At 41.9% G+C, this 14985-nt stretch overlaps 1 pseudogene; it reads left to right on the top strand.

The window, feature by feature from the left end:
* The first annotated feature begins 2266 nt into the window (after positions 1 to 2266).
* LOC147003691 (uncharacterized) lies at positions 2267 to 13352 on the top strand (annotated as a pseudogene).
* The last annotated feature ends 1633 nt before the right edge of the window (positions 13353 to 14985 follow it).

Here is a 14985-nt window from a genome sequence, read left to right as displayed (position 1 = left end):
GAATTCTCAACTGAGGAATATTGAATGGCTGAGAAGCACCTAAAGAAATGTTCAACATCCTTAATGATCAGTGAAATGCAAGTCAAAACAACCCTGAGATTCCATTTCACACCAGTGAGAATGGCTAAGATCAAAAATTCAGATGATAGCAGATGCTGGGGAGGATGTGGTAAAAGAGGAACACTCCTCCATTGCTGGTGGGATTGTGAGCTGATACAACCAATCTGGAAATCAATCTGGTGTTTCATCAGAAAATTGGCAGACATAGAACTACTGGAGGATCGAGCAATACCTCTCCTGTGCATATACCCAGAAGATGTTCCAACTTGTAATAAGGATATATGCTCAACTATGTTCATAGCAACCTTATTTATAATAGCTGTGTAGCCCGGGATGTCCTGAAATTCTCTCTGTAGTCCAGGCTGACCTTGAACTCCATCATATGTCTGCTATATGTACCAATGCCACACGGCCACAAACACCATCTTTATAAGAGTAAAATTGATAAATAAAATGGGACTGTAAGACTTAATCACTATCAGGGACATCAGCCCACTGCCGGGGCTTAGGACCAACACCCCAGATTGCTGCAAAAATAAGGTAAACTACAGATCCTCTGCCACCCCATCCAGCATCTGCAGACCCTCGGACAGGGCTGTCCAGAGAGGAACATGAATAGGGGTGATTTTACCCAAGGCTTAGACGAGTTGTACCATTGTGGTGCAAATTTCAGACCTGTCTAGGCTCCAGCTGAATGCCTTTCTCCTCTCTCTCTCTCTCTCTCTCTCTCTCTCTCTCTCTCTCTCTCTCTTTCTTTCCTTTGAGTCAGGCTTTCTCTGTGTAGCCTTGGCTGCACTAGATGGTAGACCAAGCTAGCCACAAACTCAGATATCCACTGGGAGTATATGTATGCACTAACACTCCCTCTACTCTTCCTGCCTTTATGCACACAGTGGGTTCTGGTTAATGTAGTTCAGATAGCTTCGACATGGATACCAGGACAGTTGCAAAGATGGACAGTGGAAAACCAATGTGAAAGGAGTTTACAGGACTCCCTGCAGACTAGATCACATTTACATATGCTCCAGTGTTCCCTTCCCCTCCCCCCCCCCCCCCCCCCGCGGAAGCTGGTGCTCCAGACTTTTCTACTGAAGTGCATCTTCAGTGCCACACCAAAGTGATTTTGTGGGCTGAATTCCGTTATGCATCTCCAAATTTCTCTAAGCATGGGGATGCACAATAGAAATGTTATTGGTGATGATGTCATATCTTATGTATATAACTGAGAAGAGTTTGAATTCTTGAGATCAGTGGTGAAAGAATACTCAATTTCAAATATGTCCTTTCTTTCTTCCTTTGTGGTAATTTCCTGAGTTTTCTTTGCAAGAAGATCTGTCAAGTATCATTCATACAAAGGCCTAAAACCAGTTGGGTCTGAAATCCAAGGCAAAAATGTTGAACTAAGGTGTCCATTAACATATCAACTATACAGTGACCTCCAGTTTCTCTCAGCATCCCTCTCTCTCTACTGCATATAGGTCCCTCCTGCCTGGCATGCCTCCCCAATAACCCCAACCCACCCCCAAACTTTCTAGTCCAGGTGATCCCCTGGGCTTGCCTCCTTCCAGCTCTTCTGACACCTATATAACTCAACCACTTTTAGCCATGCTAGTCTCTTCACTCAGGCTGCCCCTCTTGGTTGGTGGCCCCTCTTCCTCTTTTCAGATCTCCTCTCCTCACATGGCCCAGCTTAGGGTCTTGTTCACTCTGTAACTCTCCGAGAGGTTTCCTGTCTGGTCTGGAACTCACTCTGACAGGCTAGTTTCTAATCCCAGACATTAACTTGCCTCTGCCAGGAGTTCTGTAATTTAGGAGAGTTTCAGCAAGCCCAGCCTTTGTAGCTCAAGGAAATATTGGCACATCTATAATCACAACAATCTCCCTAACAGATTGAGTGTACAGCTCCATCTGGGGAGGTGTGTCTACTTCCTGCCACTTAATCATGTCTGAACTACATTGTACAGAAGACGTTGCACTGAGAATAGCCAGAGAAAATAGGCATTTTGGTGAAGACAAAATGATGTGACTTCAGCTTTGTGTGCAGGAGGTTCTTTGAAACTTCTTGGATCTGTCAGTCACAGAAAACTAGTTTTATCAGTAATGGTCATGGCAGGAAAATGGGAGAGTTGAAGCGTTTTTCCTCCATCATGGAGGTGTAACTGAGGTTTTTACAACCCTTGTGATCTTATCCAGGCTTTGATGGGGGATGACAATTCTCCAGGGCCTGGCAGGCCAGTGGAGCCAGGTGGTGATTGTGGAGGCTGCTGGTGGAACCCTGCCCCAGGTGAGTGCCTAGTGATTGCCCACCTCCCTGAGTTCTGGATCAGGAGCCAACAGGATAAATTCCCATGTCCCTGACTGTAGGACACCTGGCATCTGTGTGCTCAATCAATAGAGCCATCCCCTCTGACTCACAGGTTCTGGTGGACTGTACCCCCTAAGGCTTGTGGGCAGGCCTGTGCTTGGAGACAGAGTCCTGGGGTGACGTCTACTGGCATTAGATGAGGGAAACGGCTCAGTGCACCTAAGGACCTGACTCTTGTATACAGAGACTCTGGTGGACAAGAAGATTTGAACTGGTGAGAGATTTGATCTAGTTGGTTTTCCAAGGGCACTGTGGGGGTAATTTGGGTGTAGTCAGAGACCTGTGAATCCTTGGGTAAATCCGGTGCACTAATGCTAGAGTTGGAATGCAATCTGTAGCAGGCATGGGGGGTTGTAGGGTGGGTGATGGTGGTGTCCAGATCTTTGATGGAGCTATTTTATTCTCTCAGTATGCCCCTCTCTCCCCCTCTGTCCTTTCCTCCTCTGCTGCCCCACCACAACAGGGGGCCTTGTGAGCTCATGTACTCCCTCCCTTCCTCTCCCCTCTCCCTTTGTCCCTCTCCCTCCCTTCCCCTTTCCCCCCCATCTACCTCAGAACATGTCCCTCTATTTAGTCATGGCTGTCCTGTCTCTCTATGTACCAGACCATCTTCAAACTCAAAGAGATCCTTCTATCTCTAACTCACAATTGCTAAGAAAAAGCACCCTTTGTTATATTTTTACTTTATTTATTTATTTTTAATCTTGGCTCAAACTCACTGTTTACATCACACTAGCCTCAAATTCACAGAGATTTTCCTTCTTGTGGGTTAGGGTCTCCTTTGGGTAAGGGCTGCGAACTGAACACTGGTTCATGGTGGAAGTGCCCTAATTGGATCCAACCTGTCTTACAATTCCAATGAATTTTAAAAACTCAGCCATCAGGATGTGCTGCTATGCTAAGCTTAGCTGTGAAGAAAAATTGAATTAAAATAAATTTTAATTTTTAAATAATATTACTAAATTATATTAGTAATTATAATTAATAATATACCTAATTTTTAAGTATTACTGAAAGATTTTACAATTGTGTGATTGCATTCAGTATTTGAGTAAAGTCTGCCTTGTTATTAGCTATCCTCCCTCTCCCCATTGACACTCTCCATGACTCTAGCTGGCCTATGTACATCATGTTGGCCTCAGACACACAAAAGTCTGCTTGCTTCTGCCTTGCAAATGTTGTGTAAAGGCTAATTAATTCCAAAGTCATAATTCAATGTGGGTAGATAAAACTACATTTTGAAATAATATGTACCCATTTGGGAAATTTGTTAAAGAATCATTAGTCATGTGCTCAGGAAGAGCCTGTACCAAATACTTGACACATAGGACTGAGGTTGAGACTGTGGTTCTCTTTCGTTTGTTTTTTTAAAGATATATTTTATGTATATAAGTACATGGTTGCTATCTTCAGACACACAAAAAGAGGGTGATCTCTCCAGCCCTATGAGTCTCTTTTTGGAATAGGAAGGTATGTTAGTTTTAATGAGAACAGTTTGCATAGGCTTAGATATTTGAATGCTCAGTCCCCAGGGTGTGGAACTGTTTGAGAAGAATTGGAAAGATTAACAGGTAAGGTGTTGTTGGAGGAAGGATGTGGCTGGGAGTGAACTTTGAGGTTTCAGAATCCCACACCTAATCCAGTGTGTATGTGTGTGTGTGTGTGTGTGTGTGTGTATGTGTGTATGTGTGTCTGTGTGTCTGTGTGTCTGTGTGTCTGTGTGTCTGCCTGCTGCTTGTAGATCAGAATATAAAGTCTTCAGGTATTGCCCTGGTCCCATGCCTCTATTCTCACCACCATACTCATCCTGGACGAACACACTGAAACTGTTAGCTAGGACCAGTTAAATGTTTTCTTTTATATTGTAAGAATTGCCTTGGCCATGGTTTCCCTTCACGGCAATAAAACAGTAAATTTTATCCTCAGGTAACAAACAGAAGAGATTGATTCTTTGTCCAAAGTCACCCAGTAATAGACTCCAACGATGGAGCCCAGTGGGTGACTGACTGCATGTATGAGAGAGGACTTATGTGAACCTTTGGGATACCAACACTCTTGCTTATTACTCACAACCTTGTATTTCTACAGGTTTCCCAGTATTCAGTGAAACCTGCCAACAAAGAAGAGGTAAGTGGATGGTGCTCAGGAATCATACTCCTCACTTAACACATAAGTGATCTCTGGGACTGTGGTGTCCTGGGACTCTGTGCTGGAATTCTCTTTGTCCTTCCATTGGATTTCCCTGGCAAATGCTCAGAATGAAAGGTCCCCACATCCACAGTAGGGATTATATGGACAGGTTTCTCTTAATGGTAACCACTGGCTAAAGATTCAAAGGTCTTAAAGCTCTAGTGATGACATTAGACCATGCCTGGAAGTGAGATGTGTTGGGGATGATTAGAAATGCTCAGGCATGCATGTGGTCTGCTGGCTTTAGTGGAAGGTAGGAATTGTGGAAGCACAAGAGTTGAGGGCTAAGTATGCAAGGCTTAGATCTTTCTGCAAGCCTTAGCACTTTCTGCAAGGCTGCCCTGTGTCTCCTGACAAATTCAACATTGTACTTCAAGTCCTAGCCAGAGAAATTTGACAACAAAAGGAGATCAAGGGGATACAAATTGGAAAAGAATAAGTCAAAGTATCCCTTTTTTCAGATGATATGATGGTATATATAAGTGACATTAAAAATTCCACCAGAGAACTCCTAAGCTGATAAACAGCTTCGGTGAAGTAGCTGGATATAAAAAATAACTCAAACAAGTCAATGGCCTTTCTCTACACAAAGAATAAACAGGATGAGAAAGAAATTAGGGAAACAGCACCCTTTTCAATAGTCATAAATAATGTAAAATACATTGGTGTGACTCTAAGTAAAGAAGAGAAAGATCTGTATGATAAGAACTTCCAGTCCTTGAAGAAAGAAATTAAAGAAGATATCAGAAGATGGAAAGATCTCCCATGCTCATGGATTGGCAGTGTCAACATTGTAAAAATGGCTATCTTGCCAAAAGCAATCTACAGATTCTATGCAATCCCCATCAAAATTCCAACTCAATTCTTCAACGAATTAGAAAGTGCAATCTGCAAATTCATCTGGAATAACAAAAAACCTAGGATAGCAAAAACTCTTCTCAAGGATAAAAGAACCTCTGGTGGAATCACCACGCCAGACCTAAAGCTTTACTACAGAGCAATTGTTATAAAAACTGCGTGGTACTGGAATAGTGACAGACAAATAGACCAATGGAATAGAATTGAAGACCCAGAAATGAACCCACACACCTATGGTCACTTGATCTTCGACAAGGGAGCTAAAAACATCCAGTGGAAGAAAGACAGCATTTTCAACAAATGGTGCTGGCACAACTGGTTGTTATCATGTAGAAGAATGTGAATCGATCCATTCCTATCTCCTTGTACTAAGGTCAAGTCTAAGTGGATCAAGGAACTTCACATAAAACCAGAGACACTGAAACGTATAGAGGAGAAAGTGGGGAAAAGCCTTGAACATATGGGCACAGGGGAAAAATTCTTGAATAGAACAGCAATGGCTTGTGCTGTAAGATCGAGAATTGACAAGTGGGACCTCATGAAACTGCAAAGCTTCTGCAAGGCTAAAGACACCATCAATAAGACAAAAAAACCACCAACAGATTGGCAAAGGATCTTTACCTATCATAAATTAGATAAGGGTCTAATATCCAATATATATAAGGAACTCAAGAAGGTGGACTCCAGAAAGTCAAATAACCCAATTAAAAAATGGGGCTCAGAACTGAACAAAGAATTCTCACCTGAAGAATACCAAATGGCAGAGAAGCACCTGAAAATAAATGTTCAACATCCTTAATCATCAGGGAAATGCAAATCAAAACCCTGAGATTCCACCTCAGACCAGTCAGAATGGCTAAGATAAAAAATTCAGGTGACAGCAGATGCTGGCGAGGATGTGGAGAAAGAGGAACACTCCTCCATTGTTGGTGGGCTTGCAAGCTTGTACAACCACTCTGGAAATCAGTCTGGCGGTTCCTCAGAAAATTGGACATAGTACTACCAGAGGATCCAGCAATACCTCTCCTGGGCATATATCCAGAAGATGTCCCAACGGGTAAGAAGGATACATGCTCCACTATGTTCATAGCAGCCCTATTTATAATAGCCAGAAGCTGGAAAGAACCCAGATGTCTGTCAACAGAGGAATGGATAAGGAAATTTTGGTACATTTACACAATGGAGCACTACTTAGCTATTAAAAAGAATGAATTTATGAAATTCCTAGCCAAATGGATGGACCTGGAGGGCATCATCTTGAGTGAGGTAACACAATCACAAAGGAACTCACCCAACATGTATTCACTGATAAGTGGATATTAGCCAAAAACTTAGGATACCCAAGATATAAGATACAATTTGCTAAATGCATGAAACTCAAGAAGAATGAAGACCAAAATGTGGACACTGTGCCCCTTCTTAGAATTGGGCATGGAAGGAGTTACAGAGACAAAGTTTGGAGCTGTGATGAAAGGATGGACCATCTAGAGACTGCCATATCCAGGGATCCATCCCATAATCAGCTTCTAAATGCGGACACCATTGCATATACTAGCAAGATTTTGCTGAAAGGACCCAAAGATACCTGTCTCTTGTGAGACTATGCAGGGGCCTAGCAAACACAGGAGTGGATGCTCACAGTCAGCTATTGGATGTATCACAGGGCTCCCAATCGAGAAGCTAGAGAAAGTACCCAAGGAGCTAAAGGGATCTGCAACCCTATAGTTGGAACAACATGATGAACTAACCAGTACCCCGGAGCTCTTGTCTCTAGCTGCATATGTATCAAAAGATGGCCTAGTCGGCCATCACTGGAAAGAGAGGCCCATTGGACTTGCAAACTTTATATGCCCCAATATAGGGGAATGCCAGGGCCAAAAGAATGGGAATGGGTGGGTAGGGAAGTGGGGGGCACTATGGGGGACTTTTGGGATAGCATTGGAAATGTAATTGAGGAAAATATGTAATAAAAAAATATTAAAAAAAAAAAAACACTTCTGAACCTCTGGTGGAATCACCATGCCTGACTTAAAGCTATACTACAGAGCAATTGTGATAAAAACAGCATGGTACTGGTATAGCGACAGACAAGTAGACCAATGGAACAGAATTGAAGTCCCTGAGATGAACCCACACATCTATGGTCACTTGATCTTTAACAAGGAAGCTAAAACCACCCAGTGCAAAAAAGACAGCATTTTCAACAAATGGTGCTGGCAAAATTGGCAGTTAACATGTAAAAGAATGGGAATTGATCCATTCCTATCTCCTTCTACTAAGGTCAAATCTAAGTGGATTAAGGAACTCCACATAAAACCAGAGACACTGAAAATTATAGAGGAGAAAGTAGGGAAAAGCCTCTAAGATATAGGTACAGGTGGAAAAATTCCTGAATAGAACAGCAATGGCTTGTGCTGTAAGATCGAGAATCGATAAATGGGACCTCAGAAAGTTGCAAAGCTTCTGCAAGGCAAAAGACACTGTCAATAAGACAAAGAGATCACCAACTGATTGGGAAAGGACATTTACCTATCCTAAATCAAATAGGGGACTAATATCCATTATATATATAAAGAACTCAAGAAGGTGGACTCCAGATAATCAAATAACCCCATTAAAAAATGGGGCTCAGAACTGAACAAAGAATTCTCACCTGAGGAATACCGAATGGCAGAGAAGCACCTGAAAAAATGTTCAACATCCTTAATGATCAGGGAAATGTAACTCAAAACAACCCTGAGATTCCACCTCAGACCAGTCAGAATGGCTAAGATAAAAAATTCAGGTGACAGCAGATGCTGGCGAGGATGTGGAGAAAGACGAACACTCCTTCAATGTTGGTGGGATTGCAAGCTGGTACAACCACTCTGGAAATCAGTTTGGCGATTCCTCAGAAAATTGGACACAATACTACCAGAGGATCCAGCAATACCTCTCCTGGGCATATATCCTGAAGATTTTCCAACCGGTAGGAAGGACACATGCTCCACTATGTTCATAGCAGCCTTATTTATAATAGCCAGAAGCTGGAAAGAACCCAGATGCCCCTCAACAGAGGAATGGATACAGAAAATGTGGTACATTTACACAATGGAGTACTACTCAGCTATTAAAAGGAATCAAGTTATGAAATTCCTAGGCAAATGGATGGACCTGGAGGGCATCATCCTGAGTGAAGTAACACAATCACAAAGGAACTCACACAATATGTACTCACTGATAAGTGGATATTAGCCCAAAAACTTTGGATACCCAAGATATAAGATGCAATTTGCTAAACACATGAAACTTGAGAAGAACGAAGTCCAAAGTGTAGACACTCTGCCCCTTCTTAGAATTGGGAACAAAACACCCATGGAAGGAGTTACAGAGACAAAGTTTGGAGCTGAGATGAAAGGATGGACCATCTAGAGACTGTCATATCCAGGGTTCCACCCCATAATCAGCTTCTAAACGCTGACACCATTGCATACACTAGCAAGATTTTGCTGAAAGGACCCAGATATAGCTGTCTCTTGTGAGACTATGCCTGGGCCTAGCAAACACTGAAGTGGATGCTCACAGTCAGCTAGTGGATGGATCACACGGCCCCCCCAATGGAGGAGCTAGAGAAAGTAACCAAGGAGCTAAAGGGATCTGCAACCCTATAGGAGGAACTACATTATGAACTAACCAGTACCCCGGAGCTCTTGACTCTAGCTGCATATGTATCAAAAATGGCCTAGTTGGCCATCACCGGAAATAGAGGCCCATTGGAATTGCAAACTTTATATGCCCCAGTACAGGGGAACGACAGGGCCAAAAGTGGGAGTGGGTGGGTGGGAGGGTATGGGGGACTTTTTGGATAGCATTGGAAATGTAAATGAGGAAAATACCTAATTAAAATAGATAGATAAATAGATAGATAGATAGATAGATAGATAGATAGATAGATAGATAGATAGATAGATAGATAGATAGATAGATAGATTGAAATGCTCAGGCATGCATGAGGTGGGATGGCGTTAGTGGAATGTAGGAATTGTGGTAGCACAACAGCTGAGAGCTAAGTCTGCATACTGAGATTAAATGGAAGCTCAGTGTGAAGACTGAAGTGTGTGTCCTGAGATCATGTACACATGGCTTCCTGGCCTTTGTGCCAGGGACAGAGTGGACAACCATGACCCAAATGTAGTCTGTGTGGAACAGATGATTGAGAGGAATCCATGTTAGTGTCTGATTAGGAGGGATCCAGGGGAATAATCCGATTGAAAGGAGGGACATTCTTCTAGCTTGGATTGACTCCAGCTGTAATGGTTTCAATGAACACACCCTCCAGATATTCATAGACTGGAAAACTTGTTCCTTATTGGTGGAACACTTTGGAGATAATAATGATGTATAGCCTTGTTCAGAAGGTGTGTCACTGGGGCTGGGCTCGTAGGTCTCAAAAGCTCTTGACATTCCCAGTTAACTCTCTCTGCCTGGTACTGTACTATGGATCAGGATGTAAGCTCTCAGCAACTGTTCCAGTGCTGTGTGTGCCTATATCCATAGTCCCTGACATGGAGGTTACAGATTGACACTCTGAGGTGTAAGCCCCAATAAACTCCTTGTTATTATCAGTTGCCTTAGTCATGGTGTCTCTTCAAAGTAATAGAAAAGAAATTAAGCCACTATGTCAACTTGACTGTTGTTGCTGAGTGATGAGCACAGTAGTAGGTGGGAACTTAAGGGTAGACTGGCTATCAATAGAATAGGTTCATAGCCTAGTATTCTTTGAGTTAGAAAGCTAAGTGGGAATGACTTAAGGGTACCAGTATTTCCTACCAGGGAGGATTCATATAAATTCAACTTTCTCCACTGTTCAGGACAGTTTATCCTTTGAGGATGTGGCTGTGTACTTCTCCTGAGTGGAATGGACACTGCTTGATGACTCTCAAAGGATCCTGCACCAGACTGTGATGTCAGAGATCTGAACACTCATGTCTTCGCTGGGTAAGACCCTACCATCCTGTCAGAGCATGTCTAGACTTTCCTTTGGTTTTTTTTTTTTTGTTTGTTTGTTTGTTTGTTTTTGTTTTGGTTTTGTTTTTTGTTTTTGTTTGTCTGTTTGTTTTTTAGAGAGAACTTTATCTTTCTCAAAGTTTATCTATAAACACCAAGTCTTTCCCCCACAGTCTTGGAGTATAAAATACAGGTTAAAAACCAAGTCAAGTTTCACAACAGCTTTGTTTCTCTCAATTGCAGCAAAGGCTAACAGGAATCAATGTGGGGTAAATATTTTATTGGGTTGTAGTTTGATACATCGGTCTATCTTTAGAATCCTAGATGTGCTAGATGCACTATGTAGACCTGGCTGTCCTCTGACTTGCCAAGGTCTTCTTGCTATGTATTTTGAGTGTTGCAATTAATGGATTGCACAAACACACCTTGCCTGGGGTCAGGAGTCTTAACACTGTTGGCTTCTCTGTTATTTGATGACACTCTAAATATTTGGGATCTTTGTGACTCAAATACTTCTGATGGCATGCCTTATGTTTGCATATAACAAGATTTGTGGCACTTGTAAGCTCATTTTATTTTGTTTTGTTTTTTTTTTTTTTTTTTGTAAGACACCCTTAACAAGTTTACTCTCACTAGGCTTTATTCTTGTCTACTGTATGGGTTGCATCACTTAGTACAGAACTGTCATTTTTTTGTATCATTGTCCTTTAGGACTTATACCTTCTGGGATCCATGACATGACTCACCTGGAGTCTTGGGGAGAGCCCTCTGTGCCTGCATTGAGATTCCTGACTCCAGGTATGTTATAGGTACCTAGAATGTGGTGGTTTTTTATGTTTGAAGGTATTAATTCTGAACCAGAACTGAACCTTGGGTGTCAGTCTTCAACGTTTTGCCTGTTGCCTTGCAACCCTGTGAAACACAGCTGTTCCTTTATTTTGATGGTTTGCACTGTAAATGTAACAACTATTTGACAAATGTAATTTTCATCTCAGAGGCAGTGATCTTCCAAGTGGTAAGCAAAGCCTAGACTTGGAAGCTTCTAGCCTGTGTGCAATCTAATCAAGGCCTAGAGTGGTTTCAACCATGGAGACTTACTGTTGAATAAGCTCACCTGTTCTAGCTTTTCTCAGAACTCTGGCAAGATGGACAACTCAGCTATTTCTGCTCAAACTCCTTCGATTCAAACTGGCTTCTTTTAGCTTCTGACTCAATTGCTCTGTTTGGTCTCAAAGTAACTCTAGCAATCTGTTCTACTCTTCTGGCTTCTCGTTCTCTGGTTCATTCTGACTTCACCTGTATCTAGCTTGTTCTCTCTGAAACCTGTCTGTCAAACTGTTCAGGTCAAAACTTCATCTGAACACTCTGTCTGCTCTGAAGTCAACTCACTTTCCTGTCTTATTGCTGATTCATTTATTCAAATAATTCTCTGATTCATTACTTTGCCTGCTTCTCAATTAGATATCACTTTCCAACATGGCTGCTTCATCTACCAACTAACCTTATATACAATGTTTTGGATTAAAAGTGTGTACTGTAGGAGTGTCTGTATTCCATCCAGAGCAGCCATGTTCGATTATAATTCATCTACCATGCAATATACCTTGTCAGTCCTTAAATTCAGGTTCTTTAGGAACCATCCCGTATAACTCTACACAGCCTTCTGCACTGTGTCTTGATTCCCCAACAGTTGAAGCTTGCAGAAAGCTATTGGTGACGAAAGAGTTTGTTACAGTTCCTAGCACACCTCCCTGTCACTTATTCCATGCTTGTGTTCTTCCTGCACCTAAGGTCCATAGAACATAAGATATTGACAAATTTAGCATGATATTGGATCCTGTTACACTAAACTAGCCCATTTGCTCTGGGAGAAATCTCAGATCACCATTAGTAATAGGTGCTGTATCTATGTCTTTCTGTCTGTCTGACACTTGACAGTCTACATGCCACTCATCAGGATTTCTCTGTGTCCAGGTTGTTGGATCAAAGTTGAGAGTGAAATGTCATCCTTTGAGCAGAATCTGTCTGCAGAAGGAGGCGATTCATCCACGCTGTAACAGCACATTCTGTGCTGTGCTGAGACACCCTTGCTAAGCATGAACAATGTGATGATCCTCCAGACCTCCTCAGGTCTTCTACGGCATCAAATGACTTATACTGTTGGGGATGCCCGCATGAACACTGAGAGTGGAGAGGCCATTCAGATTGAGAAGAAGAACTGCATATACGGCGACTGTTGCAAAACTTTTACTAGCATGTTCCAACTCGATCAACACTAGATGATACACATTGAAGAAAAGCCATTTCAGTGAAGTGAGTGTGGGAAGTCCTTCACCCAAAAAGCCTTTTTGTTAAGCATTTCAGAATTCACACCAGAGAGAAGCCATTCAGGTGTGGTGGGTGTGGCAACGTCTTCAAGCATAATATCTCCCTCATATCTCAAAAGCGAGTTCCCACAGGAGAGTCAACTTTTAACTGCACAGTATGTGGGAAATCATATATGACCAGATCCAACCTTACACGTCACTTTCAAGTTCATGCTGCGGAGAAGCCTTACAGTTCCAGTGAATTTGGCAAAGCATTTCAGGAGAAATCCAGCCTCATTTATCTTTCGCAAGTGAACACTGAGGAAAGGTCTTTTCAGTGCAGCAAGTGTGGCAAGTCCTTCAGCCAAAAAGCCTTTCTCGTTAAGCATTTCAGAATTCACACCAGAGACAAGCCTTTCAGGTGCAGTGAGTGTGGCAAAACCTTCAAACACAACTGCTTCCTTGTTGCTCATCAGTGAGTTCACACTGGAGAGACACATTTTACGTGCACTAAATGTGGAAAGTCGTACATGAACAGATACAGCCTTTTATATCATTATTGGGTTCATACTGGAGAAAACCAGTAGAAGTATACTGTTAATCTAGTGGTTTGAATAGATTTGGCCCCATAGATTCATGTGTTTGAATGCTTGGCCCCTAGGGAGTGACACTATTATGTGATGTGGCCTTCTTAGAATAGGTGTGGCATTGTTGGAGAAAGTGTGTCACAGTGGCTATGGACTTTGAGGTTCAGTGCTCAAGCTCCACCCAGTGTGGGAGAGTCTCTTCCTGGCTGCCTTTAGATCAGGATATAAAAGCTCTGCTCCTCCGGACCATATATCCCTGCATGCAGCCATGGTTCCTACCAAGATGATAATGGACTGACCTTCTGAAACTGTAAGCCAGACCCAATTAAATGTTATCCTTTATAAGAGTTACCTTTTCAAAGTTTTCAAAGTTCTTTTCAAAGCAATGGAAACCCTAACTAAGACATGATACCAAATGCATAAATCATATAAGGAAAATTGCAGCCTTGTTTATCATGTCCAAGCTCATATAGGGGAAAGGAAATTTGAATGTCATGCATCTGGGAAGTGTTAAAAAACAAAACTCACCCCATCAATGACCAACAACTTTATACTAGAGGAAAGGATTTTATGTGTAGTGTGTGTGGGATGCAGCCTCATTTACATCAGAGATTTTATGCAGCAAAGCATCATGAGTGCAAAGAATGTGGCAAAGGGTTTTGCTGCAGGACTGGCACCACACTAAATAGAGTATATGTATTGAGTGCAATGAACATGTGAAATCATTTCCATCCTCTACCATATATAGACAAAAGGGTTTTCACTGGACAAAAGTCAAAAGTGCTTCAGATGTGCGGAGTGTTCACCCACACTTCCATCATATTTAACTGAACAAACTACAGTGCAGACATGCATCATGAACCCGCTGAATCTGGAGAAGACTTTGAACAAAGTTTGCTCTTATTAACCACACAGACACATCCCAGATAGGTTTGTGAATGCAGAGAATGTAGAGAAAGCTTCACCATTGACCAAGCTTGTTGAACCTTAGGAGTGAATGTGACTTTGAGCAAAGAAGTTCTGAGAGTGGATTTTGTGAGGAAGCCAATCATTGAAAATTACTCATCAAAGAAGAACTTAGAATCAAGATGAGGATTATTGCCATCTTATTCCTAAGAAGTAATGCTTTCCTGGGACTTAGCAAGACGAAGCTGTGTTCTTGGCTTTTTTTGTTGTTGTTGTTCTTGCCCTTTTTTTCCCTCACTGAATATTGCAGTCCGTGGGATAAATGATCATTTAGTGTAAAGTCTTCATGACTATTGTGTCACTACTTTTGTTGGAGACCAGCTCTATGTAGCACCTAATGCTCTTACATAGGAGTGCAACCCATATGTTTTAGGTGTTTGTTGTTTGTTTCATGTGTCAGAATTTCAACTGCACATATATATGAATATTAAGTGCATACCTAATGCCTGTGAGGCCCCCCAAAATGCATTGGATTCCTGGAACAGGAGATATATATGGGTATGACACAGTCTGTTGCTGGAAATGGAACCCTGCTCCTCTACCATAGCAGAATATGAACATACACACTAAACTATCTCTAGAGTCCATATTTTACAATTTTAAGAAGTTAGTAGATTTTGTTCTAAAAGGTTGTGTGTTTCAGATTTCCTCCTGCAGCTTATCAGAT

This window comes from Mus caroli, unplaced genomic scaffold (genome assembly GCF_978045245.1).
Source record: "Mus caroli unplaced genomic scaffold, Mus_caroli_1 scaffold_8, whole genome shotgun sequence".
Classification (NCBI taxonomy): Eukaryota; Metazoa; Chordata; class Mammalia; order Rodentia; family Muridae; genus Mus; species Mus caroli.
Note: the sequence above shows the minus strand (reverse complement) of the source record. Positions and strands in the feature narration are given on the sequence as shown.